At 29.2% G+C, this 14,455-nt stretch overlaps 1 long non-coding RNA gene across 1 annotated transcript; it reads right to left on the reverse strand.

The window, feature by feature from the left end:
* Positions 1–1,856: 1,856 nt before the first annotated feature.
* On the reverse strand, positions 1,857–10,089 carry LOC126836644 (uncharacterized). Its single transcript, XR_007685361.1, has 3 exons — positions 9,910–10,089; positions 5,248–5,321; positions 1,857–3,926 (listed from the first exon to the last, which is right to left on the reverse strand). It is a non-coding gene; the product is annotated as an uncharacterized LOC126836644 (long non-coding RNA).
* Positions 10,090–14,455: the final 4,366 nt, after the last annotated feature.

Here is a 14,455-nt window from a genome sequence, read left to right on the forward strand (position 1 = left end):
AATTAATACGATCTTAAGTCTTATTAGGTGTTAAGAAACAAGAAAATTAAATAATTTAGAATTATAACGCCATGATTTATTTAAGGTATAATCGGTAATTTTTTTATTTCTGATTTTGGGTTTCAGTTTATTGTTTTAAGTTCAAGCTACTCTCAGCATGAGTAAAAATATCTAAGTACCTACTATAGAACTTTATCTGCAATGGTCTAAATAAGTAAATAATATAGCAAAATACTGGGGGTGCTAATGTTGTACTGGGATTTTTGCCTATGTTCCATTTAGTTTATATAAACTATAGTAAATGTATAGGTACCTAGTTGTTTTTAGTCTTTAACTAATACGTATAAAAAAACCACACCAAAATTTACTTCCCATTTTTGTGTAATAAAACATTGCAATCAATACACTGTAACATTTATTTATTTATACATTTTTTAACTAAGCTTCAGCAACTTTGATCATTAGTTGGTTGATTTGTTGTCTAATGGTTTATTTTTGTTGGTTTTGGGTTTGTGTAGGTCTGGAACATGTGAGGTGGGGACATAGCATGGATAACTGCTAAAACTCAGAGCGTCACCGCTTTCCACCAAAGGTTATACTCCGATTTCCGCCAAAATAAATCAACATTAGTTACCTACCATGTTTTAAGAAACCCTGAACCTAATTTTTTTTTAGTCTTCTAAATTAAATTTATGTATTTTTTGAAAATATCCCGAATCGATATTTATTTTCTTAACTTAATAAACATGTCATATGATAATATCATCTATAAAAATATATTTACAATAATATCATTTCGTCAGTGGAAAAATCACATTGTTGTTTGTTTATTGTATTTTTTAAAACCAACTATTCAAATATAAAGTGCCATTTTTTTTATTATTTTGGAAAAACTTACAGCCTTTCTTGATTCTACTCTTTTATTATGAACATAGTGCTGTCCATAGACGTATCATAGATAGACAAATTATTAATTCAGAGCCTGTAATCGAAAAGCAGTAAATGGTATTCTAGATTTAGTTTCAGGGGTTCTTAAAAAATACTAGGTAACAAATTTAGATTTTATTTTGGCGGAAATAGCTATAGTGATAACGGACGAGGGTCATTTTGGCGAAAAACGGAAACACCCAAAATTCCCAGGTGTCTCGTGTCAGCTAGTGTGTCCATTACGCCAAACCTGCCTTATATCATTTATTACAGAGTTTGCAAACCTATTTGTATTATTATTGTTTTTAGTATTCGTCTAATATTATTGTTGTGTCTATAAAATTCTTATACTTAAATGATATTATAAAACAAGTAAAAAACATATACGGGTTTTTATATTTTACACTGTCATTATTGTAAGTAAAGGGAACACATCTTTAAATGTATTATATTAAAATTGTTTATTGAATAATAAGTATATGTTAATTTTTTTTTTTTTATATATTCAATATTCATTAGAATTTTATCATTATAAAAAATATTATGAACATTATGTGTTGATCCAATGGCATATTTGTTTAAATATTGATAATATTTGAAAAAGTTTCAACGATTTTTCAAAATATACAAAAAATGTTATCTGGACCACAGATTACCGAATATATAAATGTAATTTATATATTCTGTGGTTAGACTATTTTTTTTTGTCAAATGTAATACATTCATATTTAAGCCAAACAAATATAGGTACTGTCAGAAATTTAAGACGATTAAATTAAAAACACTCATTCAAAACTATAATAATATACATTTTTAATCAATGAAGGTAATATGAAATATGATGTACCTAAAATACAGTATTATTTATTGTATACATTGTTATACATTTCGCTTATTTTTGGAACTATTATTACAATGTAATTAATTAATAAATGTAATATTAAAAAGTATCGATATAGTTAATCGTAAAAATACTTACAACATAAAACTATTAAAAGCAATGTGGATACAATGATGTAAACAAATGCAATATTTGAAATTAATAAAAATCCAATTATAATTTTCATATTATGAAGTTGGGCTACATTTTATAAAAAATAATCACTTGTTAGTCAGAAATTAAATGGCTTACAAATATTCTAAGTCTATAATAAACATTTTTTCAGTATTTTATTTCATTTTATACAAAACCTAAAGTAGATCTTAGTTCGGTCGGCATGTGGTGCATTGCATTTCCGACGTGCTTAGAAGACGGTATGGTAGACTATTCTCCTGTCCAGTATTTACAGTATTTCAATAATGTTTAAACAATATAAAGTTAGCCATTTACTTTATTTTTAACTAATTGTAAAATTTGTTTGGAATATAATTAAAAATTTGTTTGGGCAACTGATGTAAGCATTCTTTGCAGGATCAATGCTAGTATTTAAGTCACAACTTACGGTCTAATATACATAAATATAAATATAATATTTGCGACTAAAACTGACCAAAAGGTACCTAATAGCCTCGTTTCTGTTTAACAATTATGAATACTAGAATTAATACCTATGTGGGTAATAATATTATTACATTAGTAACTAAGGCCTTATTGTAGTCAAAATGTATACATAATAATTTATGTAACAATTAATACATATTATGTTAAATCTACTTATTTAAAACTTATATTGATAATAAAAACTAAAAAGAACAAAAGTGATTTTTTAGGAGAGTACTTTGAGGAACACTTCAAATATTATACTTTTAATGCAGTTAAAATATAATATCGATATTAATTTATCATTATAAGTACTTACACTTATTAATTATATATGTTATTTTATTATGATTTCAAAAACAAAAGTTTAATTAATTATTTTACTATTTTTTTTTCTTCAACAACTCCCTCACACTCATAATTCAATAACTATTATTATACATTTGAAGTACAATATTATTAATTTAAATTTAATAATTTATTATTATTAATATCAATTAAGTGTCGTATGTGCCTAACATATATGCGTAACATATATGCCGGCAAGTGAACTTAAAATTGTTTTATTGTCAAACGTCACTCCCCATTGATAGGGCCAGTTTTTTTTTTAATTTAATATAAATTAAATACATAAAGATACATTTTATTATTAACTTAAATAACATAAATTATTAACGTATTGTAAAAGGTTCTGCACAAAAATCAGAGGCTTGAATAGATTTCATGTCCAAGATTCTAAAAGGTATTTTTGTTTAAAATATTTTGATACGTATGTGTATCAAAATTTAAAAAAATAATTACCTACTGTTATCAGTTTACCTAACTTTATGTTATCCTAAAATATTTTTAAAAATCAGTCATCAGATTTTTGCGCAGAGCTCTTCAAGTTTTAAAGTTAACTTGCACAAATAAACGAACAATAGTTTAACTAGATACTACATATTATTATCTAATTTCCTTACTGACTAAGTAATACTATATTTAATGGAAGACATGGTGATTTCATTGCTTTTACAACGACACGCATGACACGTTCGTGTTTACTTATATTAACAACATTACTTAAATTAGCGCTTAATGAAATTAAAAAAAAAAAACAATAATATTTACCTACGTACACGGTAACGAAATCAGTCTTTTCGAATCGAACAATTAAAGAAATGCAAAAAAAATAATTCGACTGGCTTTTTGCTTTCCAAAATCAAAAACCAGAATCGCGTCCGTCTAACTTAACGATTTTGGTCACAACTAACGACTTAATCTTAATCATATGTTTATAACATTTTGTTATTCTTGGTAGAGTAAAATAATAGAATAATAAGAACAATAAAACAGAAGAAAGGATCAAGGAAGGTTTTTGTCAGGAGGGGGGGGGGGTGGGGTGTTAAGGTGAGTCTGAAAGAAACATCGCATTTGTTATAAGACAACTCATGTTTCTTCTTCTTTCAACCAACGGCCAACCTCCATCCTTATAGATGCTCGTAGATGAGTTTTTTGCAATACACCGCCAACGCTGCTTCTGTACAAATAACAATATCATTGATCTATTAGTTATCATTGATTTATACGTATGTTTTTAGCAAAAGACGTTATATATACTACATGATGGTCTAGCCCATGCCAGAGTAGTATTAGGTTTTATATTTATTAGTACAGTGTGATTTACTAAGATTGAAACACTCATTGTTTCTTATAAGAAATAGTAATTTTGTAATTTCTCTTTTTTTTTTTAATGTTTAAGTTATTATTTATGCTACACACAAAATAAAATCAACATTATTGTACTTAAAAATTAAAATTAACATAATAACATAATTAACAAATCAACATATGAGTACATTAGATATTAGAACATAAGTATCTATAACATACAATTATCATATTGAAACAACATTTAACAATTACAATATCAATCGTATTGTAATTGTTATTTATTGTGGCCGTATAAAATAGCCAATTACCGTTTATTATTTATTACCATTTCATTTTTAATATAGATAGATGAGCAAAAACAATTTTGTGTTGTTCCAATTTATTAACGATACAACATGTGCAGCGGTCCATATTGAGTGGGCGCTTACAAATCGACCCTCTGAAAACGTTAAAGTGCACCATTTGCTACACCAATGCGCACGCTTGAGATTTCACAATATTATGAAATTCCTAAGTTCCCTAATTTTATTATTATTTTCTAGAGCTCATTCAACTAATGTTCTAAAATTATTTAAATTAAGAATAATTTTCTGACAATATCGACTGATCGATAACCAGTTTTGAATAAACTTACTTTTAAAGTTATTTAAGTTTTAAAATTTACTGTTGCAAAGGTGTAGTGTAGTATTATTATTTTTATCTGCACGTGTTACTGAACCGCATTCCACCTTCTACCTTATATTATATTTTATATTTAAATGGTAACGAATATATTTTAAACTAAGATTAATTTAAGGAATACATTACTAAATTCTAATATTTAAGACGAGAGGCGGAATGTGATTAAAATAATACTTCAGTCGTCCTATCCTTCCATCCTAAACTTAAATCTCTGATAACTTTAAAAATTATTATGTAAATCTCGTTATCGACCTATCAACATTTTCAGCAAACTTTTCTTAAATTTAAAGTTTTTTGTAGATTAAAATTTTTTTTTTTTTTTTGTGTAGTCAAGAGAGTTAAAATTTTTTAATAGGAAAACCATATAATAATTTCCCATATAAGTATATTCACATTTTGTTCATCATTTAATCTCTACTTATTATTAATCCCGTTTATTTCCATTCCGAATAATAACTTTCAATTGAATATAAAATATAATTTGTATTTGTTTTGTCAAACATTACCTTTGAACCGCGTACGGTTTCGGTGTGAATGTCCCAGTCATTTTGTTTGTTAGTAAATAGGGTTATTATGTTTCCTGTAAATAAAACAATACATTTATAAAGTAATAATTTTAATTATCCAAATAATTATAAACTTTTTTCATATGAAAATAATGAGACTAATAATTATTTTAACAGCTGCTATATTTATCGGATATTTTTAAGACCTTTGCGCCGTAGAGCCAATTTCAACAATATATTGTGTTATATCCTACATTATGTTTAAAGTACTTTATCTTTCACAAAAGACACCTGCAGTTTTACCCGTCGAAGATTAATTCGTTGAAGTAAACGGACCATGCAATAATTTCCTTTGACCTCGTCTTAAATGCAGAGAAGATATTCAGATATTTTATGGTGTAGTACCAATATTTCTTTTCTGTTGATAATTTATTTTCATTAAATAAAAACTTGTGACACTAACTGTCCATGTTAATTGTTATGAATATAGTAATTTTTTCTTATTATAAAATATAATTTACAATTATCTTGTCAAAAACAAATAGTTTTATCATGTAAACCTTAAAACTTAAATTATAATTTAGACATACATTTTTTTTCATAAGACATTTTTTTGCTTGCAATTTCATTATTGTAAGTAGAAAATAATTTGTACAAATACAAAATGTTGTTTTCTATCAATGCATCTATCTAATATTGAGTTATTATATTTTTTTTATCTGTTATAATACTAAATATTAAGAAGGCGTCGCACCGCCTATTTTTAAGGAGTAAAGTATAGGCAATTTTTCACAAAATCTTAATTTAAAGGTTAAACTGTGATGTGTAATTACTAATTATTAGTTCAATAACTAGGACTCTATTTTGGTAGTTAATTTATTTTTTGGACTATCACAGCATCCTTGAAAGCAATTTAAAAATGTTTTTTCATCTCTACATGTTTAAGCAGACTGAAAAAAACTCGCTTAATTTTGGTTTTAGAGTAAAAGCACCCATTATAAAATTAAAAGAGAACAATATTCCGGAGAACAAGACGGTGCGGTTTTTTTTCATTATTCCAAGTATAACGCTCAATACATAGTTTAGAAATAACGACTATTTTAACATTTTTAAATGACTGTAACTTTTCAAAAAATTATTTTGGAATGACATAGATACCTATTTTAACGTTATTTGTTTTAATATATTTTTACTTTATTCGCTTTTTTTTTAATTTACTGAATTAAATGTTATTATCAAGAACAATTAAGTTATAATAAATTCGTAGAAGGTTGGTAATCAATGTTTTTTTCTTGACACTAATCATTTTTAAAACGTAAAAAAAAATATTTAATCGTTGCGCAAACTTTCTTCTCCGTTTCGATCATATGAGATCCAAGTGACAGTGATAAAATATTATATACTTAGAACGTGTACGTTATTGTTTTGTCCTATTATTTATCATATCGTGTACGTGAGTGTCCTAAGGGAGCGCAATATAGTAGGTATGTTGCAGATCCTGCTATTTATAAGCAACCCTCGGCAAAATGACTTTGGAAACACAAGGATTTGGAAGGATGATGTTGACAAATACACATTGGAGGGGGCAATTTGCAATGATGTATGTATACCGTTACACTTTTCGACCCTTCGAAAGATTTAATAGCGCTCTGGCAGGCCCCGTGACGTATTATAGAAGTGTTATAAAAAAAATGATATCGTTCGTTTAAACAAAATGTATTATGTCGAATCGCCGTAAGATTAAACACTTAACCGAGGACTCGGTGCTTTTATGAGAAATGCCAGTATTACTTTTTGGCCACCACACGTCAGACTTATATAGAAATATACACTTTTAAACTTTCCCTGAAAACTACACAGCCAAATAAAAAAATATAAAAATTGTATTGTTCTTTTTTTAACATTTGTGGAACTGATAATGACAACGTATTAAAAGACACTTATATATATATATATATATCGTCTAATATATCATGATAAAATATAATATGTAATCGATATCTAACGTAGAGCAGTTTGTTGGTGAATTAAATACGATTGAGAACAGATAACGAAAAAAAAAACTATATTTTAAAACCAAATAGTTGGCAATGACCACTAGCCACAATGATTGTGATTAACGCATAGTTCCGAGCTCGTATGGAATGTATTCGGAAGTCTTATTTGGCGCTTAAGGCAATCTGTGGATTTTTCAGGATATCTAACCCTCATCCGGGTTATAAAATAATAATAAAAAAAAAGGTCAGAAACTCTTATCATCAGTCTCTGTCACTTTGCCCAGACATCGTGTGCACGTATTTCATCATAAAATAATTAATATAATCCTTTCATCGTTCTCCCCCTCGCTATTGAAATAGTGAGCGACAGCTTTAAGAAGTTTAACGACGTTATCGAACTTTGAAGGGTGCGGTAATAGACGATAAATTATGGTTTTGAGTGATCTGATCAAGAATACGTGTAAAAAAAACCCATAAAGCCGAAGAAATTTTATTTTTAACTCAAAATTAAATTAAATTTCATAATAACCTATACTTCAAGTTTATTTGGCAAAAGACAAACTGTCAGAAAACCAAACAGTGTTATTTTGTTTCGCAAAAACGTGTTAAGTAAGTAAACAAATCTTACTAAGATCTAAAACTCATTTTTTATATAGATATTCTTTTTTTGCCGACTTGTATCTTTTGTTAAAATATTTGAGTTATGTTAGTCGGTTGAGTGTATTTTTCGAGTTACGCAAAACTTGACATACATGTATAACTGAATAAAATTAATACATTATTAAATATGGTATTAGATATATTCTAGAAAAAATGTTGCTTGTACGCAGAAAGGCACCCGCGTTAAGTTAATATGACAATGGAGAACCGGGATAGATAAAACGTTTAATATCCAATTTCCTTGGTTTCTTTGATGGTTTGATAGTGTAATTTTCGTAACAATCAATTTAATATGACAATTATTATATTAAGTTCTTGATTTTAAGTACATTAAGCCAAACCTCCCTCCCCCAAAAAAACACCACTGTTGAATGGATGTACAGTAGCGTAACTAGTGACTAAACGCCCAAGGAGCAAGACATTTTTTTAAGCTCTATATTACATGTTAACGTGTATAGTAAGCTGTACAAAAAACTGTTCTAAACTAAAATGCGCTCTGGGGTAGTTACTCTTTGTGTACCTACTGTAGCTTTGCCTCTGGGGGCGTAGAAAATATATTACTTACCAATAACCATTGAAACTTATTACTAATCATAGAAGTTGCGCTGGGCAATTTTGGGGTATTAAAATTTTAGATTATTCTTTGATTACATTTAGTAAACATTTATCTATAAATTCAACTCGACAAAATTTGGTTAATGTGATTACTCGTTGAATTCTTTGATCTTAGGATTAAAGATAAATAATATACATTTCGATAAAATTACAATTTAGCAATGGCAATTTCCTAGTTTAAGTAAAATTATTAATTAATCATAGTCATCGTTAAAAATGTAATCCGGACATGATAAATTTACTTAATAGTATTTTTTCACAGTTGAACATAAAGCCAATCAACTTTAATATGCCATGGCAGGCATTAATTAATAATAAAGACTACACCAGTATAATACAAAAGTTTGCTTAAAACTATGACAGTGATAACATAAGTGATACTAACTACCAAAGGAGCACCAGGACAAGTTGATTTGACACAAAGTAACATTTTATGTAACGGGTGATTGTACCCATAAGAAGTATGGTGGAAAGGAATTTAAAAAAGTAAATGGTTTCTTGTAGTATTCGGAAAGAGATAGAAGAGAGCAAAACGGGGGCATCGAGAAAGCCGTTGAGGAGAGATGAAATGAAAGAGAAGTCAGATTTGACATGATGGAAAACTAAACCTGTAAACTTGAGATAGGACGAAAAATAGATACCTACGTCTTTGATGGCGGATGGCCGGTCACAAGAAAACCATTGAGATAATGAGTGTAAGAAAGGTGAACGCACAGAAATGTTTCAGGTAAGATTGAAGAAGGAAGCTGTCAAAGAGAGGAATAAGTATAATTTGATATCATCGACAAATAGAAAGACTTTTGCAAAAGACAGGCTGTATTCATTTATTAAAGAAGAAAGGAACACAATTGATGAAAACAAATTACTTTCTAGATGTAAAATAGGATAGGAGCCAAGATAGAAGAGAATTGCCAATACCAATATTGTCGAAAGCAATACAATATTTATACTTAATCCTTAAATATTTGAACTAATACACATGCGACTTTTGAACAAATAACCCTTGGCTAGTGCGATCTAAGACTACGCACTGGAACGAATATGACCTCATGCTTATCTCTTATATAAACTCCGCGGCTCACGGGCACGCTGGCACTGTCCATTGGGCATTGGCGGAAGCTCAAAAGGAAAGAGAGGGGCTATGTCTACTCGAAATCGTACATGTTAATTTAATTAAATGGTTCAAAATATTCAACGAATCTCTCGCTAAAAAAATCAAATCTACAAAATATGTAGGTTGATTTCAAACAACACCGACTCTATGGAAATATATCAAAGTCCCTCTTCTCTCATTCGACCTTTCGACGTTTCTACCGCGTCAAGACTATATTATAATCATCGTTGCCCCTCTACCGCTCCCCCCCCCCATTTGGATCGTGTGCGTACTTACCGCTTTGCTATGGTCAGCGGTCCTTGTGTGACGGTGATAGTGCAACGAGGTCGATCCTTGATTAAATATTGCCGGTTCAAAAACGATCCATTTGTAAGACAAAAAATAAAAAATCGACCCGGCCGCGCTTTTGGCGCAACCGTGAGAGGAGACGTGACGACGTGCGGTGGTGGCGGTCGTCGGCTTCAGACTCTACCGCCGACTCCGCCGCTACATGGGTAAGATGTCGCTACTTGGGAATGGGATGTGCTCGGGTACGGTTATCGCCATGACGACGGGTTCGGGTGGGCGGCACCGGCCGGCGTGCAAAAGCTACCCGCCGAGAGCTTCCATCGCGGTCCGCACGCTGGTCGTAAACACGAAAAACAAATAAACAACAACAGCCATAACGCTAATAATAATAATGATAATACATTATAATAATAATAATAATTGTACGCGGGCACATATAATAGAGAATATAACGTCATACCCTTTGGAAATAATCGTAAAAATGAGTTTATGGAAAAGCGCGTTGGGCAAAGCGAAATGGTCATGAATAAAAAAAAAATTGAATACTGTTAAAAACAGGAGAACTTTATCGGTTAGGTCGGCTTTTTTTTTAGAAAACTTAAATTTTACCACAAATACAAACACTAAAGTAAAAAAATTCTAGAATTAAATTATAAATCGTGAATGTTAGATTAATAACATAAAAAAAAACCGACGAGAAAACCTAGATAAGTTGTCGTTATTTTAAATATTTTAAAAAAATTGTCTACTATTATTATTTAGCCAATAATAGAGAAAAATAAAGATAAATAAAGATTTTGCACAAAATTACCTATACCTAACTTCTATGGAAAATCACCGTGAAACGTTATCCCCGGCTGCCAAAACGATTAATATAGTAAAATGTATTATATTGGTATTATGATATAAAAATATTATATAGTATACCTCACACGATAGGACTATCTTACCTCCTGCCCATCCCTAAGAAAACCCGGCCGCGCCCTGAGGATTGACCGAGCGGGTCAAGAATTGACAAACGACTAGCGACCGGAGAGATTTTTTTTTAAACTCCTTCCATCTTTCTTCAATTCAAGTGAATTCCTGTGAACTTTGTATATAATACTTTACAAAAACCGAATAATACAAGGTGATCCATTATGGATAAGACAACTCATTTTATACTTAAATAATTTCAATTTTTTTAGTTTTTCTTTTTGGTGAGACTTATTATTATTAGGACAAATTTGATTTTGGGTTTTAATGCAATTTGTCGCTCAATTTTTATTTTTATCTGAAAAAACGAATAAAAAGAAATACGTCGATATATTGTTCAGTATAATATTATTACCAACACTATTATACTAGTATAATATTTTTGAAACTGCTGATTTTCGAAAGAAAAATATTAAGACGAATCTTCGGTCCGTGTATAGATGAAATCACAGGGAATGGAGAATTCGAAAAAACGAAGAGCTTAAACAGTTGGACCAAATGCCTGATATAATTATAAAACAAAAAAAGGAACTTAAGTTCGAATATTTCAATATGGGACTCTGCGAGGAAAGAACCCTTTGACATGATCTGTGTTTCACTGTATGATCTTAATGGTCGATTACAAAGAAGAAGATAATATTATCTAATATTCTAATATTTTAAAATAAATAACTGTTTCATAATGATTTGGTGCCACCCGACCGCTTTGATCGAATAAAGTTTGAGTACCAATATATGTATACAGAGTTATTCATTCAGGATAAGACACTTATGTTCTGTAAAAAAAATTGAAATTTTGTAGTGTTTTTTTTTTTTTGAGCTACTTTGGCTTATGTTATTTTACAGTATTCAAATTTTTATATTATTAATATTTTTTTTTGAGCGCGAAATTCTTATAACTTAAATGAGAACCTATAATATATTTAGTTACCTTTTCAAAATAAGAGCTATTTGCTGAAAAATTCGATAACTAGTTTTGAATTATTATTACTTATATAGTTATTAAAGTTTAGGTTTAGACGGAAGGAAATGTTAGGTACTCGACCGCACTCCACCACCAAGTGTTCATTTCCTGTATCACATCAATTATATAACACCGGATATATTTTTAATGGTTCCCTGTTTTGAAGTATACTACTGAATTTATGTTTACTTCGAATTGGTTAGTGTGTTTGATTGTTATTTTTTGTTTTTTATGTCTAATGCTATTCTATTCACTTATTTAAGCTTATGGATTTGTCAAAAAAATATGAAGGCATGAAAATCTCTAAACGTTATAAAACGAATAAATAATTGAATACAAAAAATGTATTGAATAAATATATCTTATTTATTAGTTATTATATTGTGTAGAATTACCCTACAAAACAATATCGTTTTTAACGGTCATTGTGAATTTTTTATTAGAGACGGGTTAAATAATAAACATATAATTTATATATTATAAAGGGCTTAGATCATTTAAAAATGATAAAAGATTATAGGGTCTATGGAGAATTTTTATAAAATGATTTTGTGCCCAAAAAGGTAAATTTAATGGCAAACGATATAATATCTGTCCAAATGCATGGCTTTAACAAAACCTTTAGTAACATAATATGTTGCATCGATAAATTGAATCTGTAATATCGTGCAATTAGACCTGACATTTATTGCGAATCTATATAGCAATGCAACCATTACAGCGGCCATTAGACTGAGATTACCGAGAATCTTGGATATTATTTTATAACAATAATTCATGGTCCATAGGATTTTCTAGGAACACATAATTGTATTTCTGCTCTTGCTATTGCTCCCGTCATTTCAAAAGATTACTAATATTATATTACAAACAAATGTTTCCCTTGGGCATTTCCACTGCCAACGGAATTTATACAGTTCTACTATAATATCGTCGTATACACTTTATTGTTGTGTATTTATCATATCAAGCTTGGCACAATAAGAGGCCAAATTCAGTTAGAGAAATAATTAGAAAATAATGCTTATTTTTTAGTTGTATTGAATTATACTCGGACTACGGTGACGGATCAACACAATTTTCTGGTAATCATTTTTTGTATCGTTTATTTTTTACTTGTTACTAAGTACCCATCAAAAAAATGCTTTCCTGATTTTTTGATCTCAAAACAATTGAATATTTGAAAACGTTGCTAGTCTTTTTGTCAACTGCGGGTAACCTGCTAAAAAGGGCTACTTATTATATTTTCAAAAATTCCTAACTTGTTTCCAATTTGAGAAAAAAAAATTAGGTAACATGGTTTTGACAGGCACTGAGAAAAATTTGTTCAAAAAATCTGAAACAAAACAATGCGAATAATAAGAATACAAAATTATATGTATTTGAGTAGTTTGCAATTTTAAATTCTTATTTGGTACATGCATTTTCACTTGGATAGTGGTTGTTAAATGTATATTGTCAAAATTGGGTATCGTATAAATGGACAATGTATGTGGGTAAAATAGGATTACTGTCGTTACATTAGTGTTGCCTGTTTAAAATTTAATTTATCTAGAAAAAAATCGGTGGAATGTTTATTGTTAAAAACTAATTTACTTAATAATAATCAATTTAAATCCTTAACCTTTAACTAATTGTATATTTCAGATTAAATCGATTATCACACATGATTGTCATTTAGATTTTATTCAACAATAATATTATTATTAAAACAATCAATATATTATTTATTAAACAAACATACAGTATAGAATAATAATTATATGTATAGTAATAATACATTTTTCATAGTTTTTATCTATACAAATTATAGGAATACACATTACACAATTCAACGTTCATGGTCTATTGTTTAAAACGATAATTTAATGATATTTATAAACGAGAAAAAACAAACCCTGTTGCAAGAAAATTATACATCATATTCTGCACCTTCACTTCTGTCATCAGATATGATCGAAATTGTGTACTCAGCTGTGCTCTGATCAACCCTAATTAAATTTACAGCCAATCATACTAAATATCCAAATAAACCCCCAGCTAATACATCCAACAAATAATGACGTCTAAGCGAAATTCTGATAACAGCCACGGCTAAGGCCCAAATGAAAATTATTATATTTGTTATTTCACTCAACAGTCAACGGGTGCAATAGTGAAAAAAAGAAATGTAATATAAAATGCGCGCGACACGTGGCCAGATGGAAAAGAATAACAATCCGGTCCAATTGTTATCCATTGATCATTTTGATTGCCCACAAGCGTTCGTCGTCGAATGAAGGCTTTAATTTTTTTCTTTTTTCAATTTGACAAACATTTCGTTATTTGATTCACTGCGTTTACTTGATTATTCAATTAAGTTTTATTTACTTAATTGTTAGTTAATACCTACAACTATTCAAACATGGATGGATACACTTATTATTGGGTTGTATATTCTATAAGCTTTTATCATACACGTTTATTAAGAGGTAAGTCAGAGAAGCACAAGGGAAAGAGAAAGGAGAAGATCTGAACTACCCCTTAAAATTCAGGAACGATTGCAAGCATTGAAAACGCTAATACCGCTTTGTCGTGTCGTTATAAGGCATTTTA

Source organism: Adelges cooleyi, unplaced genomic scaffold (genome assembly GCF_023614345.1).
Source record: "Adelges cooleyi isolate 19-005CV unplaced genomic scaffold, UGA_ACOO_1.1 ACOO_flye_CR_arks_rails_tigmint_CR_PRNA_247, whole genome shotgun sequence".
Lineage (NCBI taxonomy): Eukaryota > Metazoa > Arthropoda > Insecta > Hemiptera > Adelgidae > Adelges > Adelges cooleyi.